The following is a 12566-nucleotide window of genomic DNA, read 5'->3' as shown; positions in this document are numbered from 1 at the left end:
AACTCGGACACCAGCCAGCCTCAACTCAGTCAATACCTGCCAGTCTGCACAGCGCGATATCAACTCGGAGCATATCGGAATGCTTTTTCTCTACCACATCTCTGGATTCCTAACGTAAGCTCTGGACCATTACACCGGATCATCGCAGCTAGCTAGCTGCAATCCGAGTGGCTACTCCTGCCTCTGTCCCGAAGCAAACACCAGTTAGCCTTGAGCTAGGCCCATCTCCTGGCTAGCCAAAGAGGTCTACAAGCTAATTCTTGGGCTACAATACCTCTTATGCCAAAAGGCCTGTACCCTTTATTGGCAACACGGAGCCCCGCCGATCCATCACGACTGGTCTGCCGACGTAATCGTCCGAGGTGGTTTCAACAGGCTTTTCCATTGTGACGTCGCCAAAGACCCATCTGCTGGCCACGGCCCGCTAGCTCCAGCTCGCCTAGCGTAGTAGCGACTACCGAACGGCTCCCTGACTCACCTATTGCTTCTCATTGGACCCTATGATCACTCGGCTACACATGCCTCTCCCTATTGTCAATATGCCTTGTCTACTGCTGTTTAGGTTAGTTATTATTGTTTTATTTCACTGTAGAGCCCTCAGCCCCACCCTAAATGCCTTAGATAGCTTTTTTGTCGCACCCTCCACACATGCGGAGACCTCACCTGGCTTAACTGCTGCCTCCAGAGACGCAACCGCTCTCATCGTCACCCAATGCCTAGGTTTACTAGCACTGTACTCACATCCTACTATACCCTTGTCTGTACATTATGCTCTGAATCTACTCTACCACACTCAGAAATCTTCTCCTTTTATTCTCTGTCCCCAACGTACTAGACGACCAGTTCTTATAGCCTTTAGCTGTACCCTTAACCTACTCCTCCTCTATTCCTCTGGTGATGTAGAGGTTAACTCAGGCCCTGTAGCCCCCAGCACCACACCCATTCCCAAGGCGCCCTCATTTGTTGTCTTCTGTAACCGTAAAAGCCTTGGGTTCATGCATGTTAACATAAGAAGCCTCCTCCCTAAGTTTGTTTTATCCACTGATTTAGCACACTCCGCCAACCCTGATGTCCTAGCCGTGTCTCAATCCTGGCTTAAGAAGGCCACCAAAAATGTTGACATTTCTGTCCCCAACTACAACATTTTCTGACAAGATAGAACTACCAAAGGGGGCGGAGTTGCAATCTACTGCAGAGATAGCCTGCAGAGTTCTGTCATACTATCCAGGTCTTTGCCAAAACAATTAGACCTTCTACTTTTAAAAATCCACCTTTCCAGAAATAAGTCTCTCAATATTGCCGCTTGTTATAGACCCCCGTCATCCCCCAGCTGTGCCCTGGACACCATATGTGAATTTATTGCCCCCCCATCTATCTTCAGAGCTTGTACTGTTAGGTGACCTAAACTGGGACATACTTAGCACCCCAGCCATCCTACAATCTAAGGTAGATGCCCTCAATCTCACACAAATTATCAAGGAACCTCAGGTACAACCCTAAATCAGTAACCATGGGCACCCTCATAGATATCATCCTGACCAACTTGCCCTCTAAAAATACACCTCTGCTGTCTTCAACCAGGATCTCAGTGATCACTGCCTCATTGCCTGCGTCCGTGGTCAAACGACCACCCCTCATCACTGTCAAACGCTCCCTTTGTCACGTTCTGACCTGTAAAGGTGTTATTTGTTAGTGTTTAGTTTGGTCAGGGCGTGGCAGGGGGTATTTGTTTTATGTGGTTCAGGGTGGTTGTGTGTATGTGTCCATGTAGAGAGGGGTATTGATTTATTAGTCCAGGGTTATGGTTATTGTTCTATGTTAGTTTATATCTATGTTCTGTCTAGTCATTTGTATTTCTATGTTTAGTTAATTGGTGTTGGGGCCTTCAGTTGGAGGCAGCTATCTATCGTTGCCTCTGATTGAAGGTTCTATAATTAGGGGTGTGTTTGTATTTGGGTAGTTGTATTCTGTTTTGTGGAGGATGCCCCTGAAGCCAACACCTCGTGCTTATTATGGGGAGCACATGGAGTGGAGAGCGCCGAAGTACGAAGAGGTACGCAAGATCTCGCCCATGCGCACGCACAGTCCGGTGAGTGTGATCTCAGCCCCAAGCAAAGGCCGTGCTAGAGTGGGTATCCAGCCTGGAAGGAGGATGCCAGCCCAATACGTCTGGCCACCGGTACGCCTCCAAAGTCCAGGCTACAGGACACCTCCTCTACGCACGGCGACCATCAGGCCCCTGCATAGCCCAGTCCGCCCTGTACCAGCACCCCGAACGTACAGGGCTACTACTGCCATCCAGCCAGGACGGGTTGTGCAGGAGGTGAGCTCGAGACTTCCAGTACTCACCCAAGGCCCGGTGTATCCTACTCCTGCTCCTCGTAGAAGCCTACAGGTACGTGTATCCAGTCTGGCTCCTCCGAAGCCAGCACCGCGCTCCAGGCTTCCCGAGCGGCAGCTCAGTCCAGCTCGACCTATTCCTGCGCCACGCACAAGCCTACAGGTGCGTGTATCCAGTCTGGCTCCTCCGAAGCCAGCACCGCGCACCAAGCTTCCCGAGCGGCAGCCTAGTCCAGCTCGACCTATCCCTGCTCCCCGCACAAGCCTACAGGTGCGTGTCTCTAGTCTGACTCCCCCGAAGCCAGCACCACACACCAGGCTCCCAGTGCGGCAGCCCAGCCCAACTCGTCCTACTCTTGCCCCTAGCACTGGCCCTGAGGTACGTGGGCCTAGTCCGGCATCCCCTACGCCAGCCCCACGCCCAGATGGCACAGGGACAGCGTCTCGCCCAGAGTGCCCAGCGACAGCACCTAACCCAGAGTGCCCGACGACAGTGCCTCAGCCCGAGTGTCCGGCACCTATGCCCGAGAGAGAAGTGTCCCACAGTCCGACGCAGCCAGAGTCGCCCTCCAGTCCGACGCAGCCAGAGTCGCCCTCCAGTCCGACGCAGCCAGAGTTGCCCGTAGCGAGGATCCCAAGTCCGAGGTCGACAAAGAGGGACCTCGCCCCAGAGTCTGCAAAGAAGAGGGGTGAGCAAGTGGCGGAGCGAGGGATACGTCCCGCTCCAGAGCCACCTCCATAGGGACTAGTATGCGGGAAGGGGGAGCGTTGCAGAGGCATCGTCGGTGATGGTGGCCGCCCTCCCTTCCCTCCCATATAAGCTGGGATTTTTTTTGTTTTGGGGTTTATTTTTGTATTTTCTTTTTGTTAGGTGCATCCGGGGTTTGCACCTTTGGGGGGGGGGGGGGGGTACTGTCACGTTCTGACCTGTAAAGGTGTCATTTGTTAGTGTTTAGTTTGGTCAGGACGTGGCAGGGGGTATTTGTTTTATGTGGTTCAGGGTATGTGTCCATGTAGAGGGGTATTTGATTTATTAGTCCAGGGTTATGGTTATTGTTCTATGTTAGTTTATTTCTATGTTCTGTCTAGTCATTTGTACTTTTATGTTTTGTTAATTGGTGTTGGGGCCTTCAGTTGGAGGCAGCTGTCTATCGTTGCCTCTGATTGAAGGTCCTATAATTAGGGGTGTGTTTGTATTGTGGGTAGTTGTATTCTGTTTTGTGCTTGTCACATGACAGAACTGTCAGTATCGTTTCTGTTAATTGTATACGTGTTTATTTTGTTTCTCCTTCTTATATATTCAAAAGAGAAGATGAGTATACACTTCCCTGTTGCGTCTTGGTCCTCCTCACACGACACGCGTTACACCCTTAAACACTTCAGCGAGCAGGCCTTTCTAATCGACCTGGCCCGGGTGTCCTGGAAGGATATTGACCTCATCCCGTCAGTAGAGGATGCCTGGTTGTTCTTTAAAAGTGCTTTTCTCACCATCCTAAATAAGCTTGCCCCATTAAAAAAATGTACAACTAAGATATAGCCCTTGGTTCATTCCAGACTTGACTGCCCTTCACCAGCACAAAAACCTCCTGTGGCATACTGCATTAGCATCGAATAGACCCTGTGATATACAACTCTTCAGGGAAGTCAGGAACCAATATACAGTCAGTTAGGAAAGCTAAGGCTAGCTTTTTCAAACAGATATTTAGGACTAATTCCTGTAGCACTAATTCCAAAAAGATTTGGGACACTAAAGTCCATGGAGAATAAGAGCACCTCCTCCCAGCTGCCCACTGCACAGAGGCTACGAAACACTGTCACCCCCGATAAATCTACGATAATCGATTATTTCAATAAGATTTTATCTACGACTGGCCATGCTTTCCACATGGTTACCCCTACCCCGGCCAACAGTTCTGAACCCCCCACAGAAACACAGAAGCCCCCACCCCCGCTTCTCCTTCACCCAAATCGAGACAGCTGATGTTCTGAAAAAGCTGCAAAATCTGGATCCCTACAAATCAGCTGGGCAGACAATCTGGACCCTCTCTTTCTAAAATTATCTGCAGCAATTGTTGCAACCCCTATTACTAGCCTGTTCAACCTCTCTTTCGTATCGTCTGAGATCCCCAAAGACTGGAAAGCTGCCGCGGTCATCCCCCTCTTCAAAGGGGGAGACACTCTAAACCCAAACTGTTATAGACCTGCATCCATTCTGCCCTGCCTTTCTAAAATCTTCAAAAGCCAAGTTAACAGATCACCAACCATTTCGAATACCACCGTACCTTCGCCACTATGCAATCTGGTTTCCGAGCTGGTCATGGGTGCACCTCAGCCATGCTCAAGGTCCAAAATGATATCATAACCACCATCGATAAAAGACAGTACTGTGCAACCGTCTTCATGGACCGGCCAAGGCTTTTGACTCTGTCAATCACCGCATTCTTATCGGCAGACTCAACAGCCTTGATTTCTCAAATGACTGCCTTGCCTATTTCACCAACTACTTCTCAGAGTTCAGTGTGTCAAATCGGAGGGCCTGCTGTCTGGACCTCTGGCAGTCTCTATGGGGGTGCCACAGGGTTCAATTCTCGGGCCGACTCTTTTCTCTGTATACAGTTGAAGTCGGAAGTCTACATACACTTAGGTTGGAGTCATTAAAACTCCACAACCACTCCACAAATTTCATGTTAACAAACTATAGTTTTGGAAGTCGGTTAGGACATCTACTTTGTGCATGACACAAGCAATTTTCCAAACAATTGTTTACAGACAGATTATTTCACTGTATTACAATTCCAGGAAGTCAGAAGTTTACATACACTAAGTTGACTGTGCCTTTACACAGCTTGGAAAATTCCAGAAAATGATGTCATGGCTTTAGAAGCTTCTGATAGGCTAATTGACATCATTTGATTAAATTTGAGGTGTACCTGCGGATGTATTTCAAGGCCTCCCTTCAAACTCAGTGCCTCTTTGCTTGACATTGTGGGAAAATCAAAAGAAATCAGCCAAGACCTCAGAAAAAAATTGTAGACCTCCACAAGTCTGGTTCATCCTTGGGAGCAATTTCCGAATGCCTGAAGGTACCACGTTCATCTGTACAAACAATAGTACGCAAGTATAAACACCATGGGACCATGCAGCCATCATACCGCTCAGGAAGGAGATGTTTTCTGTCTCCTGGAGATGAACGTACTTTGGTGCGAAAAGTGCAAATCAATCCCAGAACAACAGCAAAGGACCTTGTGAAGATGCTGGAGGAAACAGTTACAAAAGTATCTATATTCACAGTAAAACGAGTCCTATATCGAAATAACCTGAAAGGCCGCTCAGCAAGGAAGAAGCCACTGCTCCAAAACTGCCATAAAAAAGCCAGACTACAGTTTGCAACTGCACATGGGGACGTAAATCATACTTTTTGGACAAATGTCCTCTGGTCTGATTAAACAAAAATAGAACTGTTTGGCCATAATGTCCATCTTTATGTTTGGAGGAAAAAGGGGGATGCTTGCAAGCCGAAGAACACCATCCCAACCGTGAAGCACGGTGGTGGCAGCATCATGTTGTGGGGGTGCTTTGCTGCAGGAGGGACTGGTGCACTTCACAAAATAGATGGCATCATGAGGAGGAAAATGATGTGGATATATTGAAGCAACATCTCAAGACATCAGTCAGGAAGTTAAACCTTGGTTGCAAATGGGTCTTCCAAATGGACAATGACCCCAAGCATACTTCCAAAGTACTTCCAAAGTTGTTGCAAAATGGCGTAAGGACAACCAAGTCAAGGTATTGGAGTGGCCATCACAAAGCCCTGAAAACGTTTGACCCAAGTTAAACAATTAAAAGGCAACGATACCAAATACGAATTGAGCGTATGTAAACTTCTGACCCACTGGGAATGTGATGAAAGAAATAAAGACTGAAATAAATAATTATCTTTACTATTATTCTGACATTTCATATTCTTAAAATAAAGTGGTGATCCTAATTGACCTAAGACAGGGAATTTTTACTAGGATTAAATGTCAGGAATTGTGAAAAACTGAGTTTAAAAGTATTTGGCAAAAGTGTATGTAAACTTACGACATCAACTGTATATCAATGACGTCGCTCTTGCTGCGGGTGATTCTCTGATCCACCTCTACGAAGACGACACCATTCTGTTTTCATCTGGCCCTTCTTTGGACACTGTGTTAACAAACCCCCAAACAAGCTTCAATGCCATACAACACTCCTTCCGTGGCCTCCAACCGCTTTTAAATGCTAGTAAAACTAAATACATGCTCTTCAACCGATTGCTGCCCGCACTCGCCCACCTGACTATAATCACTACTCTGACGGTACTGACTTAGAATATGTGGACAACTACAAATACCTAGGTGTCTGGTTAGACTGTAAACTCTACTTCCAGACTCACATTAAGCATCTCCAATCCAAAATTAAATCTAGAATCGGCTTCCTATTTCGCAACAAAGCCTCCTTCACTCATGCTGCCAAACATACCCTCGTAAAACTGACTATCCTACCGATCCTCGACTTCGGCGATGTAATTTACAAAATAGCCTCCAGCACTCTACTCACCAAATTAAATGTAGTCTATCACAGTGCCATCCGTTTTGCCACCAAATTCCCATATACTAGCCACCACTGCAACCTGTATGCTCTTGTTGGCTGGCCCTCGCTACATATTCGTCGCCAAACACACTGGCTCCAGGTCATCTATAAGTCTTTGCTAGGTAAAGCCCCGCCTTATCTCAGTTCACTGGTCACCATAGCAACACCCACCCGTAGCATGCGCTCCAGCAGATGTATTTCACTGGTCATCCCCAAAGCCAACACTTCCTTTGGCCGCCTTTCCTTCCAGTTCTCTGCTGTGAATGACAGGAACAAATTGCAAAAATTACTGAAGCTGGAGACTTATATCTCCCTCTCTAACTTTAAGCATCAGCTGTCAGAGCAGCTTACCGATAACTGTATCTGTACACAGCCCATCTGTAAATAGCACACCCAACTACCTCATCCCCATATTGTTTTTTTGCTCTTTTGCACCCTATTATCTCTACTTGCACATCATCATCTGCACATCTATCACTCCTGTGTTAATGCTAAATATTAATTATTTCGCCACTATGGCCTATTTATTGCCTTACCTCCCTAATCTTACTACATTTGCACACACTGTACATAGACCTTTTCTATTGTGTTATTGACTGTACGTTTCTTTATCGCATATGTAACTCTGTGTTGTTGTTTTTGTCGCACCGCTTTGCTTTTATCTTGGCCAGGTCGCAGTTGTAAATGAGAACTTGTTCTCAACTGGCCTACCTGGTTAAATAAACGTGAAATAAAATACATTAAAAAGTTGGACTGTGAGGGTGGAACATCCTTTGACAGGATTTCTTGCAATGCCTCGGCTATAAACTCACTGAGTACCAAAAAGTCCCAGACACTAGCTCTCACTCTCTGTAAGCTCATCTTCACCCGACCCACCAACAGTTTTGAACAGAACATCTATTTCCGCCTTCTTCTTCTTCGATGAGGTTTAACGGCGGTTGGCATCCAATAAAAGTAGCATTACTAGACTGGACTATAACTCCCTTATACTTTGCTTGAATTATTATTATCATTGTATTAACAAATACCCTATAATCTAACACTACACTCTCAAAGAAAACCACAAAAAAAACACCCTACTCCACTATTTAAATCTATTTAGTCCTACTTCAGGCCAACAGCCTGAAAGGATGGGACACCACCACTTAACACACCCTGTAACTCTTCTGACGTCAAGTCTCATACACTCAAATACCTCTCTGCAGCTGCCACCACAACCTCCATTTTTTGCGACTTACATTCCATCCCTGCAGTACAGTTGATAACCATTGCTATAAATGCAAAAAATCTAATCTTACTGAAACACGTATCGCTTGTTGGCCTATCCCTCTACTGGTACAGATCTACTACCCACATCACTCCTCTCAGGATCCCTCCCCCTTAACCCATCTTTCTCTACTTTCTTCACTGCCTCAGCATATGATAACTTCTGCACTACTCTAACCCTAGAAACCTCAACCTGCCTCTCTCGCACCTGCATTTCTGATCCCCAGCCCCATGGGCACCCCTACAATTAACACATACCACTACTTTCCCCAATGCTACACATTTATTTGTCTCATGCCCTTCTGCATGGTTCTTACACCTAGGAACCTCCCTCCTACACACTGCTGCCACCTGCCCATAAGCTTGATACCTGTAACAATGTAATGTATTCGGCACAAAAGCTTGTATAGGATAACTTATATATCCTAACATCACTTTGTCATGCAAAGACTCAACATCAAAAGAACAGACACCGACTTCTGTTTCACCACTCACGCCACCCTGTTTGCGTCACACCAAACGACGAGCATCACAAACACCAGGAACCTTCCCCTTCAGTTGGTCAACTTTCACATTTACCACTACCCCAGTAATCACCCTTTTCAATGGCACCCTTTTCTTGAGAGCAAAACAATTCACATCTCTTGCCCCCATTCGTTTAACGTGGAGCGCCTGCTCCCTCTGACCAGCAGAAACACAAACAATTATCACAAGACCACTTCTGGTTACCCTCACCAATTCCATCGCACCCAACTCTGTTTTCACCCACCCTGAAACCACAAATGGATCAGCCAAAAGGCAAGGGTCCACTTCTACTGTCACAGACTCATCTTTATCCTGACCCTCGGTGCAAGCCTCGGGCTCCGAGAACTTCACCACACCTACCACCTCTGAGACTTCGCCCTAATTCACTTCCATTTCTCCTCCTGTCTTCAGCTCACTCTGCTTACACTTTCTACCATTCTTCTTTAACAAACCATCTCCCCTTTTGTGCCATTTTTAACCAACTCAAGCTCACCCTCCTCCTCCCTCTCTCTCTTAGACCTCCTCTGCTTCTCTTTTTCCCTCCATTCCTCCTTCATATTCCAAGTATACGTCTCCTTATGATAATACTGCACTTCTCCTGACATACATCTTGTTGTTGCCTTCTGAAGGGATGCCATTTAATCGGCTGTCACAATCTCCGTACAATCAGCACGAACCCCTCGGGATGTAACGCTCAACAGTGCATCCCACTTGTAAAGCCATCTTTAAGATTCATCTTTATCTGCTGGCCTATCCATCTTCCTAGACTTTGATTGTTGCTTTGATGATATGGTTATATATATTTACTATTTTTCCTTTTATTATATGCACTTTGAGATTATTCTTGTATAATTAAAAGTGCTTTACAAATCTAAGAAATTATTATTATCTTCCCCCCTGTCACGATTCTCCAAGACAGAACCCAGAAGCAGACCAGGTGAGTAAAATGAAGGTGAGTATTTATTGGTAGTCTTGATGTGTAATTTGAGTGATCCAGGAGACGGAGCGGCAGTGGAGGTGAGTTGATGAGAGTAAATGGGTTGATCCAATGAAGTCACTGAATCCACCGACGGCCAGGCAAGGGAGTTGAATGTTCCGGGAGAATGACTGTAGACAGAGTAAACGGGAGTGAGTAACCAGTAACAAGCACAAAACAACAAAACAATCTCAGGAAACATGAGGCTGATACGCTGGCACAACATACTGTCTTCGTTGCTAACGATCCAGCAGGGAATGGATGTCAGCTCAGGGTTTATGAAGAGGTGAAGATCAGGACCAGGTGTGCAGAAGGTTGATGAGATGCAGGTGCGGGTAATAAATAGATCTCCCGCCTAACCTCGTTGCCTGGCAACCAGACAGGGTGCGTTCAGGAATCTTAGACAACACTTAAACAAAAACAGTCATCTCAGGCAGAAACAGACTCAGGAAGCGGGATTCCTGACATCCCTGATTCATTGGTCTCGCTGAAACCTTTGGCTTTGGAAAATGAATAAATAAAAGTCAGAGAGGACGACCCCGAAGTGAAAATACCTGAAAGACATGTACAGTTGAAGTGGGAAGTTTACATACACTTCAGCCAAATACATTTAAACTCAGTATTTCACAATTCTTGACATTTAATCCTAGTAAAAATTCAGTTTTAGGTCAAGTAGGATAACCACTTTATTTCAAGCTGTTTGAAGGCACAGTCAACTTACTGTATGTAAACTTCTGACCCACTGGAATTGTGATACAGTGAATTATAAGTGAAATAATCTGTCTGTAAACAATTGTTGGAAAAATGACTTGTGTCATGCACAAAGTAGATGTCCTAACCGACTTGCAAAAACTATAGTTTGTTAACAAGATATTTGTGGAGTGGTTGAAAAACGAGTTTTAATGACTCCAACCTAAGTGTATGTAAACTTCCGACTTCAACTGTATGTACAGTAGTTCTTTATAAACGGAAAATTCATTCTGCAAAATATAAACATTGGCAAATATGTATTTGCAGAAAGCATTGTTACGTTTGCATGATATAGTTCCTTGCTTTGACTTTGAACTAGTGAAATGTTAGAAAAATGGCCAAATCAACCTTCAATTCCATGTACGACATTTTAGTGAGTCAAAACCCCCGCCCACCACTCTGACAGCAACGAACGCATGCTGTTTTCAGATTAGCATCACAGCAGCAACATTAACAGTAGATTAAGGAAAACATTTAATTTAATACATTTTTGAATAAGGCTGTTACGTAACAAAATGTGGAAAAAGTTAAGGGGCCTGAATACTTTCCAAATGCCCAGTATGTAGCTTGTGACGTACTCCGGCTCTCTATCTCCTCTCTGATGTTATTACCTATATAGTAGTGGTAGTTGAGCTCTAACTCATCTGTCACTCTGCCCTGCCTCCCTCTCAGGGTTATGCTCCAGACAACAGTGTCATTCAGGAGGCTCAGAGACTCTCCAAACAGGTGAGAATCTCTAGACTTATGCCGTCAAGACAGTTTATTAGGATTTTATTACATAGTTATTACGCTGATACTAATGGTGTCATTACAATGTCCTCCATTTTGTGTCTGCTATGTGTTAGCATGGGACCCAGTTGCTCCTGACCTCTGACCCAGTGGAGGCAGCTCGGGGCAGTAACGTCCTGGTGACAGACACCTGGGTCAGCTTGGGCCAGGAGGAGAAGAAACAGAGGATCAAGGACTTCCATGGCTACCACATCACCATGCAGGTACATACAACACTAGACTCACTACAGGAACAAGATCATGCCCATGTATAGATCACATTTTTACTAATACTGTAGAACTTTGTTCTAAAGCTGTATCCGTACCCATTGGACGTAATGATCACAATATAGTGGTAATATCCAGGAAAGCAAAAGTTCCAAAAGCTGGGCCTAAAATAGCGTGTAAGAGATCATACAAAAGACTTTGCTGTGATTTTTATGTGGATGATGTTACAAATATTTGTTGGTCTGATGTGATTAATGAGGAGCATCCAGACGCTGCACTTATGAAATTGCATCTTCCAATTATTGATGAACATGCACCTGTTAAGAAACTGACTGTTAGAACTGTTAAGGCTCCATGGATTGATGAGGAATTGAAAAACTGTATGGTTGAAAGAGATGGAGCAAAAGGAGTGGCTAATAAGTCTGGTTACATATCTGACTTACTGCATATTGAGACATCATGTGGCTAAACTCATCAAAAAGAAGAAGAAACTGTTATGAAGCCAAGATCAATGATAAAAAGAATGATAGGAAAAAACTTGAGTACTTTAAATGAAATTATGGGCAGAAAGACATATTCAACTCCATCTTTCATTGAATCAGATGGCTTATTCATCACAAAACCATTTGATGTTGACAATTATTTTAATGATTACTTCTTTGGCAAAGTGGGAAAATGTAGGCAGGAAATACCAACAGCGAACAGTGAGCCATCGTATTCAAGCATAAAAAAACTAATAATGAAAGAAAAGCCGTGCAAGTTTGAATTTTGTAAAGTTAGTGTGGGAGTGGTGGAAAAATTGTTATTGATCAATAATGACAAACCTCCTGGCACTGACAACTTAGATGGAAAGCTACTGAGGATGGTAGCTGACTCTATAGCCACTTCTATCTGTCATATCTTTAATCTGAGCCTAGAGGAAAGTCTTTGTCCTTAGGCCTGGAGGGAAGCCAAAGTAATTCCACTACCCAAGAGTGGTAAATCGGCCTTTACTGGTTCTAACAGCAGACCTATAAGTCTGCTGCCAGCTCTTAGTGTCACGTCCTGACCAGTAATAGGGGTTATTTGTTATTGTAGTTTGGTCAGGACGTGGCAGAGG

The sequence above is a fragment of the Salmo trutta genome, chromosome 20 (assembly GCF_901001165.1).
Source record: "Salmo trutta chromosome 20, fSalTru1.1, whole genome shotgun sequence".
Lineage (NCBI taxonomy): Eukaryota > Metazoa > Chordata > Actinopteri > Salmoniformes > Salmonidae > Salmo > Salmo trutta.
The sequence above is the reverse complement of the archived record's forward strand: the minus strand, read 5'-3'. Positions refer to the sequence as shown.